Source organism: Callospermophilus lateralis, chromosome 3 (genome assembly GCF_048772815.1).
Source record: "Callospermophilus lateralis isolate mCalLat2 chromosome 3, mCalLat2.hap1, whole genome shotgun sequence".
Classification (NCBI taxonomy): Eukaryota; Metazoa; Chordata; class Mammalia; order Rodentia; family Sciuridae; genus Callospermophilus; species Callospermophilus lateralis.
Window position 1 is genome coordinate 142,343,390 of NC_135307.1, and position 17,381 is coordinate 142,360,770.

Consider the following 17,381-nt stretch of genomic DNA (forward strand, 5'->3'; position numbering starts at 1 on the left):
CCTCCAAAATGATTGCTGTTCTAATGGAGAAGTTAATGGTTGAGTAACAGCTACGTAGGTAGGTAGACAGACAGACAGACCAAATACCCTACTTCCTTCTGCCAATCTCCTTGAAAGCTGCCAATTCTATGCAGGATTACCAAGGCAACTCTGTTCAGTATAATCATGGGGCTCCACAACTTAAGTAGTGTGGCAAAATAAATATCAAATGGCATGCCCTGAATTGCCAACACAGGAAAATCCTTGCATGTGTCATTTCTAAAAGAGAGTGTGAAACATCAGCAGGCTGAGATGAGATCCATGAATGGAACTGATTTAAAATCAGAACTAACTAATCTGGATAGAAACTTATTCAACTGAAATATTTTTTCTGGGCTCAGAAATCAGTGAAAGCAAATTATTTTCTAAATTAGAAGCTATGTCTACAGTACCTTTATAACAGTTTCAATTTTAGAGGACAAGGTAGAGCTAATGCAATTTTAATATAGTCTAGCAGATAATGATTATCAGCAAGATCGGCTTTTGCTCCCTCAGGACTTTTTCACTTAAGAACTTGATGGTGTTTGGGGTAAAGTGTCATAGGAGGAATTTTAGCACACAACAGCAAAGAAAATATTAACCCACTCTGTTGTCACGGGCTGGATTAATCCTTCGAGCCATTCAAAAAAGAATCAAAACACGATCCCTAAAAGATCAAATATTCTGAAAAAGGCTCTACTTGTATCATGGCACTTTGAAGTAATTCAGTTATTTCAGTCATAGCTTCAACTCCTTAAATCATGAGTTGCATTTTAATGGAAGTCGTGTTATTTTTTTTTTTTTTCGTGTGTTTCCAAGTAATAACCACTGAAATGGATTTTTTAAAAAAATACTTCTTGGAGCCTAAAGTTGAACACAATCTGCATGGCTGAGCACGTGAGAGTCACTCTGGGAAAAGGGTGTTTAATGAATAACTTTACAGTAAAAGGCCTTGAAAACTTCCTCTAAACATTAGACCATGTTCTCTTTCTGAAATACATTAACAGCCTCCAGAAGGCTCATAGACATTGGTAACAGTGTCAGGCAGACTTCAGAAGTCCCTGACATTTCCATGTGCACGTAGGAGAAGGCGCCTGCCCATTCCCTGCCCCCCTCCCCCTCCCCCACCCAGGCTGTGTTTGGTGATCGCATTGACTCCAGTTCCGCTGGAGAGAAAGATTGATAAAGCCAAGCAATCGGAGTTATTTCCTATGCATGAAATTGATTAAATGCTTCACTAAATGGCTTATAAATTTGCTTCTTATATTTCTGTCACCCACTGAAAAGATTACAGAAACTCTGCATATAACCATGTTGTATACAATACCAAATTACAAAAGGTTGTAAAAACTAATGTTTTGTTTAAAGTTTTGAGCAGGACCATATGCCTTCAGTGACCTTGAGTAAGCTATTTTAATTCAAAACATTTCAAAGAATATAAAGGGGAGAAATATTCAACTACATAACAAACCAGACGAGCAGTTGGGTAGATCTTGGTTCACTTGCTGAACTTCTGCTCCTTTCTGCCAGGGTGCAAAGCGAATCCCTTCATGCAAGCGCCTTGTGCCTGGAAAGCTGGGAAGCACATGTGGTGTCAACAGGGATATATTTACAAAGGAGATGAAAAAAAAAAAAAAAAAACCATTTAGACCTCCCAAAGTCGAGTCTGCTCTATTATTTTTAGTTCGGGACACATCCTAATGAGTTCTGCGTCTTGTATAGGCTCCTAGGACTGTGTAGAAAGATGACAAATATTAGCAGGGATGGGTGGGATTTTCTCATTTTAGGGTTTTGTTTTGTTTTGTTTTTAATGTTTACACATCTTTCAAATGTCAGTGGCATTCCATTCTGTCTCCCATGCGAGAATTCCTCCAAACTATTGTGTAACGATGTGGGGAGGGGTGCACTGAGCCCTAGAAGCAATTTATAGGCAAGCAGGTGACCTGCAGATGTAACTTGGGAAACCTGCCCCTTTCTTAACATGGCCTTAAAAGTACCTTCACTTCTACAGGGAAAATGATATTTTTTCATAACATTTATAAGACACCACGTCCTCAGCAAGAATTAACATTTGGCATTAATGCACAGTTCTGGCAGTAACTTCAAGAGAAAAAATTTTTACAACCAGTGATGTGCTTAAAATCCCCACTGGCCTGATCTCCCTAGTATACACCCCCAAACTCCATCACCTTCAGAAATAGCCAGCTTCGGGACAAAGAGACCTGCCACAGTCATGGCCACCTGGAACCTAGTGAGGTGGAAAGAACAAGGACAATATTGTCCATGAAAGGGGGTAAAAGTACTTTTCAACATCAGGCTCAGTCAGACACATCTCGTTTTGCATGTAGTTTCTGGGTACTTATAAGGAATCAGGATGAAATTATCCTTCATATATAAAAACACAGTGTAATCTCATTAGTAAAACCCAAGTTTTTTTTTTTCTTCCTTTTTCTTTTCTTTTATATAATGAGTACCTACTCTGGGAGATATGCCAACAACTCAGGGATAATTTAGCCAGACCATCAACAGCAAGACAACTTATTTAACTCTTTGGTGATGGTCACATGAACCTTCTTATTGGCTTAAAGCCACCACATAAGTAATCCTGATGCCAGACCAGATACAGAGGATTTAATGAATTATAATAAAAAGTTTCTTTGCTATAAAACACAAAGAGCTCACTTGTTTATACAGATATTTGCTATCTTAAATATTTGAACTCATGAGTCCTCAAAGTTGATCCTGAGACAGAAATTCTATAAGATTGCTCTTCATAAAAAGGTTTTGATGATCAAATCCTTTGAGTGACTTCTTCTGGAGATGCACAGTGCATGGGTAGCCCCACTGGACACAATCCTACCTTATTCACTTTAGCCTACTGTTTCTCACTTGATACCAGACATTCATTTATTTATTTTTTTGTATTAATGCTTAGAATCATATTCTTTGAAACATATTCTGTGGAATGTTGATTCAAACTAGGGCTTATCTAGCAAACTAGTCCATCTCTTGTGAAAGATTATCAAACTCCCCTTCAGGAAGACTCTTAACCAAAATAAAAGAAGTTTCTACCCCTGCTACAAGAAGATGGTTGCCATGTACCTTCTCATCATATGTCAACTTTGGGCCAGCCATATCACTCTTCTCTCCTGATGAAAGCAGGTAAATATTAAAAATAAAAACAGTAGATCTCATTCATCTATACAAAGAGCCTTGTGGGCTTCCCAAATGGCATATAATGCCCAGACAAATATTAGTTATACATCAAACCAAAGCTTCATTTTCCTTATGGACTCCTGTTTTGTTTTCTTTTCTTTTCTTTAAAAAATGTTTACAAACCCACCCTCCTTTTCTGTTTTAAAGAATAGACTAGGTCTATGTTTATCCTTCCCTTTTTGTAATCAAGATCATTCAAGAAAATCCAGCAGTGTACAAATGAATGGACATGACATGATTATAAAGATAATCTTGGATCAACCCTAATTTAATTTTTTAAGTAAATCATTTGCAAACTTTACCCTACCAACTAGTTGGAGAGACAAATTGTCCACGAAGGGCCCAAAAGTGAGAATCTTAATTTTAAAACCCGAGTATCAAACTGCAAAGTGCATCAGAACCACCTGCAGACTGCTTCAAGCAGATTTTGGGGAAGGGCCTGAGCATTTGCATTTCTCACAAGCTCCTAGCCGATATACTGAGGCTGCTGGGCTGGCAATCACAACTGTATAGCAGTTCTCTCACCTGCCTGATCGGCATTACCTGGAGCCTTTGTTAAAATCACCAAGCCCTAGCAGCCCTACTCCCAGACTCCTGAGATGAAATAGCTAGGAAGAAGATTCAGGAATCTGTGTTTTTAATAAATTCCTTAAGTGATTCAGATCATTCAGGTCTGAGGTCCTTCAGACAGAGAAGCTGGGCTTGGCTTTTAGATCAGGGCCTCAGGTCTTAGACCCCTGTCTGCCTCTGTGCACCAGGACTCTCCCCACTAGATGTCTGAAGACACGTGAATGCCTCATGCAATAACTTGTCCAGTAATTGGTATATTGATTGCTAATGTCATCATGTTTTAGTATATATAAACCCCTCACTCTATTACACAGCCCCCAACAATCCAAAAAGCCATTGTTTATTCATTGTGACTCCCAAACTGGCTCTTGTCGGCTCCTGCTGGAGGGCTTGCTGATAAAAATCAGCAGATGATTGGACGCACACATTCTTAACATGACTGACCCATGACATCTCAGAGGGCAGCCGAGAGCCTGTCATTACAGCACAATACTTTTCTTTCTTCCTCCTTATCTAGCCCAGATGATTTTGAGATTTTTATTAACTCATTAATGACTGAAGATGTCATTAGAGCCAATGCAAAGGGCTTTTTAAAAATTTTCTTTCTTTTTTTTAAGTGGGAATAAATGCACAATTTGTGTGGGTGGGGGACATGGGGGATGGGCTCATAGATGAAACAGTAAGACAAACCAAGTGGAGAGACTTACTTTATTAGAATTTGAAATCAGATTGACGGGGACTGGGATTGAAAATCTGCAGACAGAAATATCAACTTGCTTCAGAAACACATTGGAGAAGAATGGGGCATTCAATAAAGGAAATAGTGGCCCATAAAATCCAGCAATTTCTATTGTGTTGTGGACCAAATCATTTCAAGCTAACAGCTAAATAAAAAAAATTTCTTTTTTGGTGTAAGGCTACTAAAACCTTTAAATGTTTCTTAACCTACACAGTCATTAAACCATATCTTGTTTCTGCGTGCCTTTAATTTTCACATCTGCAGAATTGCTTTTAAAAATCAAATTAGATCTTTTGAAGGCACTTAAATTGCAACAACCTTATGTTTTTTCATATACTCTTGGGCTTCAGCCTTTTCATCTGGGTTGTGTGTCCAATTAATGGGATATCTCAAGGAAGCACTAATCATTTTGAAAACTTGAGACTATAAAAAGCGAGCAGACTATTTTCATTATAACTGATTGGATTGAGAATAGGCTACAGAGGAAATGTTCAATAATTATGATAACTTTTTAGATGAGATCACACACACACACACACACACACACACACAATGTCAATCACATAAGGTGCTTTTCACTGCTACAAAGTCTTTGAAGTTCAGTTTCACGTGATTTCTCTTTGGGGTTCATTCCTGGGCTTGTCAGAAGGCTGCCGAGAGTGGGTTTACACTGATTTTATCAGCTTGGATAATTCATTTGGCAAAGGAAACGTCTATTACTAGATGTAACTCACATGTTACTAAGTGTTTACTAAATTTTACTATTGTCAAAACACAGAGCCTCAGAAAACATCGGGAAACTATTCCCTAAGAGAGAAAATGGTTGTCTCAGGACCTAAAAAGATTTTTGCTCAAATAAATGTCTAAACTACAATCAAGATTTACATATGCTTTAAGCCAAGTTTTTTTCTTAAATCACCTAATTGCATCTTTTTTTATCTACTTGCATGATGTGGAATTTTATTCATTGTATATTATGTTAAATAAAATAATTAGTGTTTTCAGATTAGTTGAATGCAATAATTTTATCTAATTTCATAATAATGGTACTGAGTTTCTTTTTTCACCTTTCTATACACCCAGATGAAACCCAGGAAGGGGGGATGAGTTAAAAACCCAGATGTTTTAAAATTTCCAGATGTGTAAGTGTCAAGTAAACAAAACATGAGGGGGTTTTAGTATGATTTTTCCTTTTTTATCCAGATGTTTGGTGTCATATAGACACAGCCTTTATCTTTTTAGTCACAACCACAGTGTTTTAAAACATCATTTGCCAATATCTGAAGTCTTTCTTCACAGAATCATTTCTAAAAATCCTATTTAATTCTCTCACAGGGAAAGCAAGGGTATATTTTTCAGGAACTTAAGTCTAACATCCAATTGTCTTATAATACAAGAATACTATCCAGAATTGTACCCAAGTTTTTATCAAAACATTTCATATCTGCATTTTTAAAATGATGAAGTATAATTCAGCTTAAATGAAGGGAATTGGCAACTTACTTTTAATTGACATACATGTTCTAATTTCAATTCTAGTAAGCCATGTCAAAGTCACAGACTCTCGGGGGTAAATGACAACCATCTTTTCAGTAGGCTTCCTTCCCAATCTATTCACTCACCACTAAATCCTAAAATAGACTACAGTTGTCCCTTCATATCCATGGGCTAGGCATCTGCAGATTCAATCAACCATGGATCAAAAAGTGTTCAGGAACAAATGTGTATGTACTAAATATGTATAGACTTTTTCTTGTTATTATTTCCTAAACAATGCAGTATAACAACTATTTACCTAATATTTTATTTTGTATTAGGTATTATAAGTCACCCAGAGATTTCCAGGTCTCTTCAGTGTGAAGAGGGATACTGGGGATTGAACCCAGGGTTATTATCTGCATTTTTATGTGCATTTTAACCACTGAGCAACATTCCTAGCCTTTTTTATTTTTTATTTTTTGTTTTGTTTTGTTTTGAGACAGGGTCTTACTAAGTTGCTGGTCTCTAACTGGTGAGCCTCCTCCCTCAGCCTCCCAAGTGGCTTGGATTACAGACGTGCACCACCGCTCCTGGTGAGATGATTTAAAATATATAGGAGGATATATGTAGAGTATATGCAAATACTACACTCTTTTATACAAGCAACTTGAGCATCCACAGATTTTGATATCCTTGAGGGTCCTGATGACTGAATTTGAAATTTTAAGAACAATTTCTGCTCTGTAACTTTGGGTACATTAAAGTACAGACCTAAGGATCTAGAGGCTTGATGGTGAGCCTCAGCATTTTCATTTTCTCTGTGACCTTAAGGCAGTCAATCACTTTACCTCTGAGCCTCCATTTTATCTTCTTTAAAATGGAAATAGGGCTAGGGGTGTAGCTCAGTAGTGGAGCTCTTGGATAGCATTCATGTGGCCCTGGGTTGGACCCTTACCTGTGGATAAAGAAAAAAAAAAAAAGGAAATAATAACCTGAGAATCTGATGAAATAACTCTGCAGAGTCAAAATGTGTTATAAAAATAAAATTATTATTAATATAGAAAATATTTTAACATTAATTTTATAAAGCATTGTTATAAAAATAGTATCACTATGAAAAAGTGTCCTTGTTATGAATATGGAATCCAAGGGCTCACAGGAGAGATATCCATGCTGAAGAGAGCTGGAAAACTATTGAGTCTTTATAAATTATATACCAGAATGACTAAACCAGACTCTAACTCACTTTGGTGCTTTGCCTATTTGAATCCAAGAACCAGTTTGGGCACTGCTCTTTGTATTATAAGATGGACAAATTATCAAGCACCAGATTTTCCTCTGACCGCAGAAGAGTGCTTCTGCCAATCTAGGACCCTATTCTTGGCTGCCTGACGGACTTGACTTTTCTGCAGGCATACACGACCTTCCCTCCTGGTTAATGGCAAAGACTCCTGCCTTTGCAAATGGCAATTCTGTGGCAGCTGAATGTCCCTACAGGCCTCATGGTGTCTGTCATGGGAGATTGCCTTCAGGTATTTTGGTTATTGGTAAGCTGTCATCAAAGATCAAGCTTTTGGGCAGTCTTCCTCCCCACAATATAACAAGGTTTCTAAGAGAGAAATCAACTCATGTGCTGAGATGCTAACCACTAAAAATCTTTCAGATATTGTAATTTTATACTTTTTTATAATAGTTCCAAGATTTTTGGAAAAGATATCAAAACTTTTTGAGTTGTACATTGAAGTTATTGAAAGAATGGTGAAGTACAGAAAAGGGAAATAAAATGAACCAAGGGAAAATACTTTAGTTTATTATCATCTTTAAAAAAATAATCATCATCATTGTCATGTCAAAATGCTACAATTCAAAGCTCACCATGGGGGAACTCCTCTCAAAGTTTAGCCCAACTCCACCCCCCATGATATGCCTAGAGTGAAGATGGAATGAAAAATCAAGTTTCGGTTCTTCAACTTTGAAAGTCGCAAATCACTCATTAGCATGTTGCTCCTGTTTGAACACTTGCTTCAAAGAGCCAGAAATCAATACAAAAGGAAACAATAATAATAAAAGGAAAGATTTCTACCACCATAATAGGGAAAGGTGTGTGAGCTGGAAGAAAGCACAGTACAGAAACCCATGACAAGTCATGATAAATGGGTCGTTATAAAATTCATGTTTAGGCAGCACCAGGCCGGGGATAATGCCATTCGTCATGGCAACACTAGGCCGCTAATGAGCCCTCATTGCATATTCATGTACACGGTGGTTCTTCTCTCCCTCCCACCCTGAGCTAGTGCCTGGAAATATCTCTACCTCAAGCAGAAGCTCAGCCTAGGCCTTCTTCTTCTCCTTCTTTTCTTTCCTTTTTTTTTTTTTTTTATTTGTTATGTTGCAGCAATTACACTGTAAAAGTGCTGCCCAAGATTGATTGCTCTGATCTGTAGTTCAATTGTAAATTAGAATACACATCCCCCCAGGGACACACGGCCCCTATTTGTGATTAAGAAAAAAGCCCCATAATAGACTAATAGCTAAAGTTCTCTCTCTTTTACTTTCAGGCAATTAGCTTGATGAAATGGCCTCTTTTTGTGTACCCTGGAAGTGTAAACCGATATCATAATGAAGTATATGATGTTTATTCTATTATTCTCACCTTGCCGGGTATGCAGGAATGCATAAGTAATAGCTGCTTTGTCTAGTACGTTTACTGATTCACGAGTAAACTATTTCTTAAAGATGCAGTGTGTGCTTTCTGAGCTTGAGTTAAGCAACCCCAACTGTGGGTTAACCTTCATGCAAAGGACTCTACTCAAGAGGAGGGAAATGGATTTCCCAGGTAGTGGTGAGAGCAGTACCCTGATATTCAAGAGGCATCTGGCCAAGAGGGTTGCTCTGAATGGATGAGGTGCAAAGTACAAATGCCAACACTCAGGCACTGGGCACTTTGGAAAAATGTCCAGTGGTTACTTTGTGCCCAGCAAGCAATGTTGTGTATTTCATCTTCCCAATTAGTTTTGGATCACCTACTCAGCCTCTCCTTGGGTGGATGAATCTTCTCCTACACAGTGGTTATTTGGTCATCTTTTAGTAGATCATTCCTCCCACCTCAAAATAAAATTTATCTTTTCAACTGGATCTTGTAAGTTTCTCATGGCAAGAGAATGTTCTTTAGCATCCTATATGTACCTACTGACTGAAGTTTTGACCAGAGAACCAACGAATCCAATCACTTATAGTTGGTGCATTACCAAAGCCACCTGTGTAATAGTTTAGTATTTGTTTCCTTTTTGTTCCTGAGGATCTTGAGATTAGATAGAGAAAAAAAAAAAATGATGCCCCAAATGATAAGATAGAAAAAAACAGAAATAGAAGAAAAAAATAAATTGTTTTATGGCAGGTTACTTATGAAAGATGTTAATTACTGTTCTGATTCTATATTTCAGTTCCCTGCCAGTCATAAATAGCCCAGTTCGTTTTACCCACCAAATGCTTCCTAAATTTATATTATCTAAAAAAAATAAATCCCTGTCTTCTTTTTTTTATTATTTGTTTTAATTAGTTACACATGACAATACAATGATCTTGACATATCATACATTTGAATTAAATGGGGTATAATTTCTCATTTTTTGAGAGAATCCCTATCTTCTTTGTTATGATATAATTTTCTAAAAACTCAAATCCAATTTGAGTTTTTAGAAAATTATTTTATATCAAAAAGATCTTAATGGTTTTTACTACTGATTTTGATGTACTTTTTTCTGGTACTGGGTATTAAACCCAGGGTCACTCCATCACTGAATCACATTCCAAGGTCTTTTTTATGTTTTATTTTGAGATAGGGTCTCTCTAAGTTGCAAAGGCTGACCTCTAATTTGAGATCTGCTGCCCTAGCCTTTGGAGTCACTAGGATTACAAGTTTATACCACTGCACCCAGATGATGTACATTTTTAGGTTTGTCATATTTTCATATTAACTTTTAAGAGTCTTTGGTTATATGTAAATGAGCTTTCATTTCCCCTAGTTTCTCTAGGTACTGCCAGGTTAAATAAAACATTTGAAGGCAAGTTTGTTACTATATTCTGGGAAGAAATTCTAATGCTAACTAATTTACAAATATAGCCCAAAAAGAGCTACCAGAAAATAGTTCATAAACATTCACTTTATACCTTCCTTACTCAAAATCAAAACTTTCTATCTATCTTCATCTTGGAGGCTTACTTTTAAGCTTTATAACTTTCAACTACCTTCTAAATTATAAACCTGCAACATAATAAGTAAATTTTCATTGCTCTTAAAATGTTCAATGTCTCACTATACTGCTATATTAGAAATATGTCATTGTGAACTTCCAAATGACATTGAGCTGAGAAGGTCTCCGCCACTCAACTTCTATCACCTGTCACGTTTTTTCAAGGTATACTTTTTCTATGTGGTACCTAAAAATGTTCATTTCGTGGAAGTAGAGAGCAGCTGGCTGCAGGGGCACATGCCTGTAGTCCTGGCTCCTCGGGAGGCTGAGGAAGGAAGTTGGAATGTTCGAGGCCATCCTGAGCAACTTAGCAAGAACCTACTTCAAAATAAAATTTAAAGAAAGGGCTGGGGTTGTTTCTCCTTGCTGGAGCACTTGCCTATCATATATGAGGTTCTAGGTTCAATCCCCAGGGAAGAGCAGTACCTAGGGGAAAAAAATAGTAGAGGGTGAAATAGTGGTTACCAGAGGCTGGGGAAGGAGGTATGGGAAGAGATTAGCCAATAGGCAAGAAGGTACAGTTAACTGAAAAGAATAAGTTCTAGTGTTCTATAGGATGACAATAGATAACAATCATATATTGCATATTTCAAAATGGCCATAGGAAAGGATTTTGGAGGTTCTCACATTGAAGAAATAATGAGTGCTTAAGGTGATGGATAAATTAATAATAATGATTTAATCATAAAATAATGTATTCATGTTTCAAACTGTCACATTGCACATTGTGAATGTATACACTTATTAGGTGACAATTGAAAAAAAAATAAAATCCTTCAAGAGTATGACTCTAAAACATCTAATGCTTCTTTTTCATGATGTTTGGAGTTCTTTCATATAAGTTGCCTTAGGTAAATAATCCTATCAGATCAATGAGCTAATCAATTTTATTATTACCCCAAAGTGAGTGGAGAAAAACTGAGGGTCAGAGAAGTTATATGACTTGCACGAAGTCACACATTTGTAAATGCAAAATTGGGTCTTGTGCCCAGGGCTTTGCCTCTAAAGGCTGAGTCCCATGTGGAATGTAGTACTACCTCTTCCCTGGCTGCCCACCCACCACACGCAAAATCTGTTTAGAATGTCACAGCTCTCCACATAAACAAGTCTTGTGATCTAGATATATATCTGGGAAATATTAACAAACGGATTTAAATACATACACACACACACATACACACACACACACACACAAATGCATATCTTGATTAAAAACTTAGAAAGTCATGAAATTCACACTGTATCATGACTTACTACCTAAATAAGGTAGAAAATCTAGGATAGGTTACAACATACACTGGGTACATCTCAACCATGAATTGAAGTCATTATCTAGAATATTCAAATTTGAGGGTCCAGGGGTTGACCACTCTTCTCATAGTTCATGAATTGAATATTCTAAGAGACATGAGTTTTTATGTCCAGATATTTAGTTGAGTTTTTTCAGCAAACAACCCACAGGTCTTTGCTGACAATCCTTGACCGCAGCCTTAGCTCATGCTACATAGCCCCATCTCCCCAACCCTCAGCACCAACATAGATGCAGAATGCAGCTTAAAAATCAATTCTCTTCAGACATGTCCCCTGACTTCTATCCCTTTCTTCCTGTTCCAAATACAGGGATGCTTATCTCCACAATGAGCCTCCTTCACCCAGTAATGACCTTTCTCTCCTTGAAGCCAGTGAAGACCAGATTTGGATCTCAAATGCAGCAGATATATACTCTCTCCAGGAGGCATGGGCCTGTTTCCCATGGTACCTCCCAAGCTCAATACTGCTGTGTGGGGAAAAAAAAAAAAAAAGCCATGCTCAGAACTCTTTAGTAAACCAGCTTTAGGCTACTCTTTGCAAAGAAATAGCCACCATTTCAGGCTGAGTTGAGCATTCAATGCATGGTTTTGTCCTTGTTGGAGTGGTCTTGAGATGAAAACTATAACAAATAGTACATCCAAAGCAGAAGCCACTGGAATAGAAAAAATCATGTCCACCATAGCTTCTCACAAGAAACTACAGCTGCCTGAATTTGAGAATGAGAAAACCCCAGAAGTGAGTCCAAAATGAATGAGCCCAGAATAGCATATAAATACTTCTAAATCTCAGCTGTAGCATTACCTATAGTTACAGGGGGGAAAAAAGGTATATGTCATTTTTTTACCTATTCATTTAATAATTTATTCAACCAATACCTATTGAGCCTTAAGAAGATAATCATAAAGTAGACACCATCCTTTCCCTCATGGAACTTACAGTTTAATAGAGGAAATTAATATTCTGTATTCACACCACTGAATATAAAACAGCATACTCTACTATGTGCACAAAGTGTAAGTAAGGATAAAGTGGGACATATAGTGGAGACAATGTATATATAAGTGCTTTATTGCAGAAAATCTTGAAATAGAAGCCTAAAGAATGGGGCTATAGATGAAGGTATTGAGAAGGAGCTAAGTATTTCTGGAAATAGTGTGGCAAGCTAAAGGAACCTTAAACAGGCCAGCATGACCGAGCCACCAGGAACTGATGATAGAATGGAAAGTGGAGAGGCTCAGGTATGGACATAAGTGTTCAAGGATAGGTGGGGCCTTATAGACTTTACTGTTAAGTAGGAATTTTGGAAGCCACTCAAGTCCAATGCAAAGCAACTGAAAGTTTTAAGCAGGAAAGACACGGAATCAGATCTCAAAAGCCTATTTAATGATGGTGTTGTCCTGTTTTGAATAAAGATCCTTAATTTGTTAGGCTAGAAATATACAGCAGTTTCTCCATCACCAGCTACCAACCACACTCAGGGGAATATCACACCCTGCATGTAGCCTACATGTGCATACCACACTCAAGGAAACCACATCTCCTTTACTGCTGATAAGAAGACTCTCTCTCTCTTTCCATCTCATGACCTCTGTGAGCCTAATATCAGGTCTTCCAGCATCTAGTGGGAAAGATCTGCTATCAGGTATGATATCAAAGTGCCCTTGAATCAGCTCTCATAAACAATGACTGCTCTTATGATAGGAAGCCATCTGCTTAAATGCAAGTGCTAGAAGATCCCCTATAAGATCTTATGAAGTGGAGTGAGACCTTGGTCCAAAGATCACATTAAGATTTCAACATCTTGAGATGCTGACCTTGACCATGTGAGTCACTTTCCTAAACCCCTTGATCTGATTAGGACCCACAAGCTCAAAACCACAACCCCCTGTCAGTGTGTGCTGTTGTCATTGCTTTTCTCCTCCACTTTACAGTAAGTTCCATAAGATTAAGAGGAAAAAAAAGGCATGCTTCTCATTCACCACTTTTTTCCTAATGCCTGGCACAGTGCTGAGCACCTTTAGGTGCTTACAGTGTTGGTTTATTTCATTTGTGTTATGGTATGCAACATTATATTGTACTTGTGGACTTTTTTCCAATCTCCTCCTGTGAGTTCTTTGAGAGCAGAGTCCATGTTTCCACCTTTTTATCTCCATTTTATCAAAGGGGCTGGCTCACAGTTGGCACTTGATATAGGGTTGATTATTTTATTAGTTCATTAATGGAAAGAGAAAGCAATTAAGTATAAAGAAACTTCATTAATGCAACCAGCTCTACCTCCTCATTAGTCAACCACAAGATGCATAAAACCACATCATCTAAGAATCTCACATACCATCAATATTCATTGTTGAGAGATGCTCCCCTAAGACTGCTCTATCAGGGATGGGGATGTGGCTCAGTGGGAAAGTTCTTACCTAACATGTGCAAAGCCATTTCTAGCACCTCAAAAATAAAGAATTTCTGATATTCTATGCACTTCTACCTGTTACTACACACCCAGAAAAGAGTGCCTATAAAAACTGAAATTTGAATAAGATCTCTCACTGAATTATAGTATTGAATCAATTTCCCACCTTGACATTGTACTATGGTTAAGTGAGTTGTTATCTTCAAGGGAAACTAGATAGTGAGAACAAAGAGATCTTTCTAAATCATTTTTACAACTTCTTGTGAGTCTTAGACTATTTTAAAATTAAACATTGTAATTGTTAAGCAAGTGCATTTTATTTTTACATTTTTTATATTTTTATTTTTATATGTTCCTTGAATATCTAAGAAAGATAAGAATGATTACATGATATAATTACACTGCATACAGGAATGATATATACCCTAATTCTAAGCACTTATTGTTTTTGTATGGCTCAGTTGACATCTAAAATATGGTGGGAATCCAGGCATGATGGTGCACACTTATAATCCCAGTAGCCTTGGAGGCTGAAGCAGAAGGATTGCAAATTCAAAGCTAGCCTCAACAACATAACAAGGCCCTAAGCAACTTAATAAGACCCTGTTCCAAAATAAAATATAGAAAGGTGCTGGGGATGTTGCTCAGCAGTTAAACATCTATGGGCCCAATCCTTGGTATCAAAAATAAATAAATAAATGGATGAAATTAAGTTTGATGGGAGCGGTCTGGAGATATAGTTCATTGGTAGAGTGCTTGTGCTCAGTATGCATGAGGCCCTTGGTTTGATCTTCAACATTGAATAAAATTAGATAGATAAATAAATGGATTATCTTTGTCTGATTCAAACATAGCTGCAAAATGATATTTCTATAAACACAGTACAAAGAGTTATAATCTTCTCTCCCTCTCTTTTCCTATCCGGTAAATAACGAGCATTTTTGCTCTCTTCTGCATATTAGAGGGTTTGGAAGACAGAAAGTAATTACAAGCTATAGGGATTAGTTAGCAAAATTTATAAGAAGTCAGAATGCCTTAAACTTCTTTCTACCTAAAGTTGTCCTTTTGAGAATAATGCCAATTTTAGGGGAAAAAAGTGTTTTAAATAAATATTCATTTAAATAAATAAATTGGTTGGGACTGTAGCTCAGTGGTAGAGAGCTTGCCTAGCACACACAAGGCCCTGGGTTTGATCCCCAATCCCACAAAAAGTAAACAATTAAAATAAAATATTGTTGATGTTTACACTCCACCAGTGTTATTGGAGATTTTAAATTACATGTCTAAGATTTCACTGTTGGTTACATGAATAACAATGTGGGTTATCTCATCAAAAATCTAAAGCATAGTCATTGATTTTTTTCTACTATCTGGGAGATCTGAAAACCACCAGCAATATATCCATGTATGTATTGTACATGGTAAAAACTGCTTAAACATGTAAGTTCAACAAGGACTCTCTTACATAAAGAACTAGAATTTTCAATACCATCTAGTTAATAAACTTCCTATAGTCAATAGGCTGAAAACTATTTAAAACACTATAAATATCATAAATATAAAGTCAAGTTCAAAGATGAATGGCATGCCTCCATTTTCTTCCTTCTTTTTCTGGAACATGAAAACTCTTTAGTAGATCCATCTGAGAAGTGTGTGTGCTCAAGATTCCCATAGTGGTGTGACAACTTAAAAACTTTAGTTTCTGTAAAACTAGTTGAGCTTAAGCTATGGCATGGTAGCTTCATCTTAGAGACCCACCGGTGTGTCCAGAAGATGATCTAAAGGATACAGTGTGGTAACAGGTGCAGGAGAAGGGTGCCTCTGTTTGCTGAAAATGCTCTCCAGTGAAGGGCATCCAGCCTTACTTCTTCAGGGCAACACCCATGAGCTGTAAAGAGAGAATATCACTTAGTAAAGAGACAGGATGGACTGGGATGTAGCTGAGTGATAGAGTGATTGCCTAGCATGTGTGAAGACTGGGGTTCAATCCCTGGAAAAGATGGGGAAGAAGGGGAAATACACACAGGCATGCTTTAGTAAGACAGTTTGGCTGTTGGACAAACAGTTCGAAATCAAAGAGGAAAATCTATAATTACCTCTGGTTCTATCTGAGACATTTCATCCACACAATCTTTTGTGCAGCAGAAATAAAGCTTGATTCCAAAGAAAACCCACTTTAAAATATCCCAAAAGAGATAAAATGCCTTCAAGATCTTGCAGCTCTTTAATGCTTGCTGTGGGCCAAATCTTGCAATTAGAATCAGTCACTTTAAGTGCTGAAGTCATATAACGCTAATAGATCACTTTATAATGTGAGCAGTTTTTAAAAGTCGTATTTAATTTTCCATTATTACTGTACTGAATGCTGGTTTTGTCTGTCTATTCCATTATGAATTCTGAGGTCCGTGGAGGGGACAGATTGCTGTTTGCTGGGCCATTGCTCAATTCTGGCTCTAATTCTCAGAGACCTGAATGAGGACTTTAAACTAGACCATATTTCGGCTGTCTTCACGAGTGTTTATTTTTACTTCCAAACCAAATGATGAGGGCTCTTTTTTTTGTTTCATAATTATTTTATTTTTAAAAAAATACAGATTGAGGCAAAAGCCACAGTGGCCTGTTGTATGCACAGTGTCTGAGTGTGTGTGTGCGGGTTCACACAAGTGTGTGGTTTTCTTTAAGAAAAAGAAATGAACCAGAAAATAAGCCCTTAACAGTAACCTAAGAAATAAAACAAAATCATTTACAACACATGGGATTGTAGCAGGATATGTCAAGATTAGATGGTTTAAGGGAGCTATCCTGAATGTGGAAGCAATTATAATGAAATTCATGACTCATTAGCAAACATTCCATATTGTGTTTCTCATTTCTGGGTCAATGTAACTAGGAAATATAGACTTAAGATTGAGATGTTTCATTGACTTCAGTGCTAGATTATAGATAGTTGGGGCCATACAATGACAGAAAGCAAAGGCTTCAGGGTTTTGTAGTTCTTAATTTCTCAGATGTAGGCAATTTGGTCCTGAAGGTAAATATGAAAACGTAACTTCAAAAATGTATGGGTAAGCATTAAGTTGGTTACAGAAGGGTTGTCTGTAAATGGAAAGTAAGAATTACCTGGTGCAAATGTGTGCTGGCGGATGTCGGTGGGGATTTTGTGTGCGTGCTGCTTGGTATGCAAAATGGCTGGTGAACTCAAGTACCCAATACTGTATGTAATGGGAACCAGATGTCGAACAGAGAGAGAAAAATATTTTATAGCAATAAATGTGACATTGACTCTTAAAGGGTTTGCTGTTTATAACAACTTCTTGGTCTTACTTTTCCTTGTATTTGAAAATAATTTCAAGTAGATGGTGTAAGGAAATTATTCTATCTTAAAAAA

At 37.2% G+C, this 17,381-nt stretch overlaps 1 long non-coding RNA gene across 1 annotated transcript in view; it reads right to left on the reverse strand.

Annotated features, from left to right (window-relative positions):
- Nucleotides 1-1,396: 1,396 nt before the first annotated feature.
- The window catches only part of LOC143395647 (uncharacterized), a 64,519-nt gene continuing 48,534 nt past the window's right edge, over nucleotides 1,397-17,381 (reverse strand). Inside the window, exons 5-7 of the long non-coding RNA XR_013090791.2 lie at nucleotides 15,752-15,881; nucleotides 6,871-6,977; nucleotides 1,397-1,593 (exon numbers count right to left, since the gene is read on the reverse strand). This is a non-coding gene — a long non-coding RNA (uncharacterized LOC143395647). The remainder of the gene's footprint in view (nucleotides 1,594-6,870; nucleotides 6,978-15,751; nucleotides 15,882-17,381) is intronic.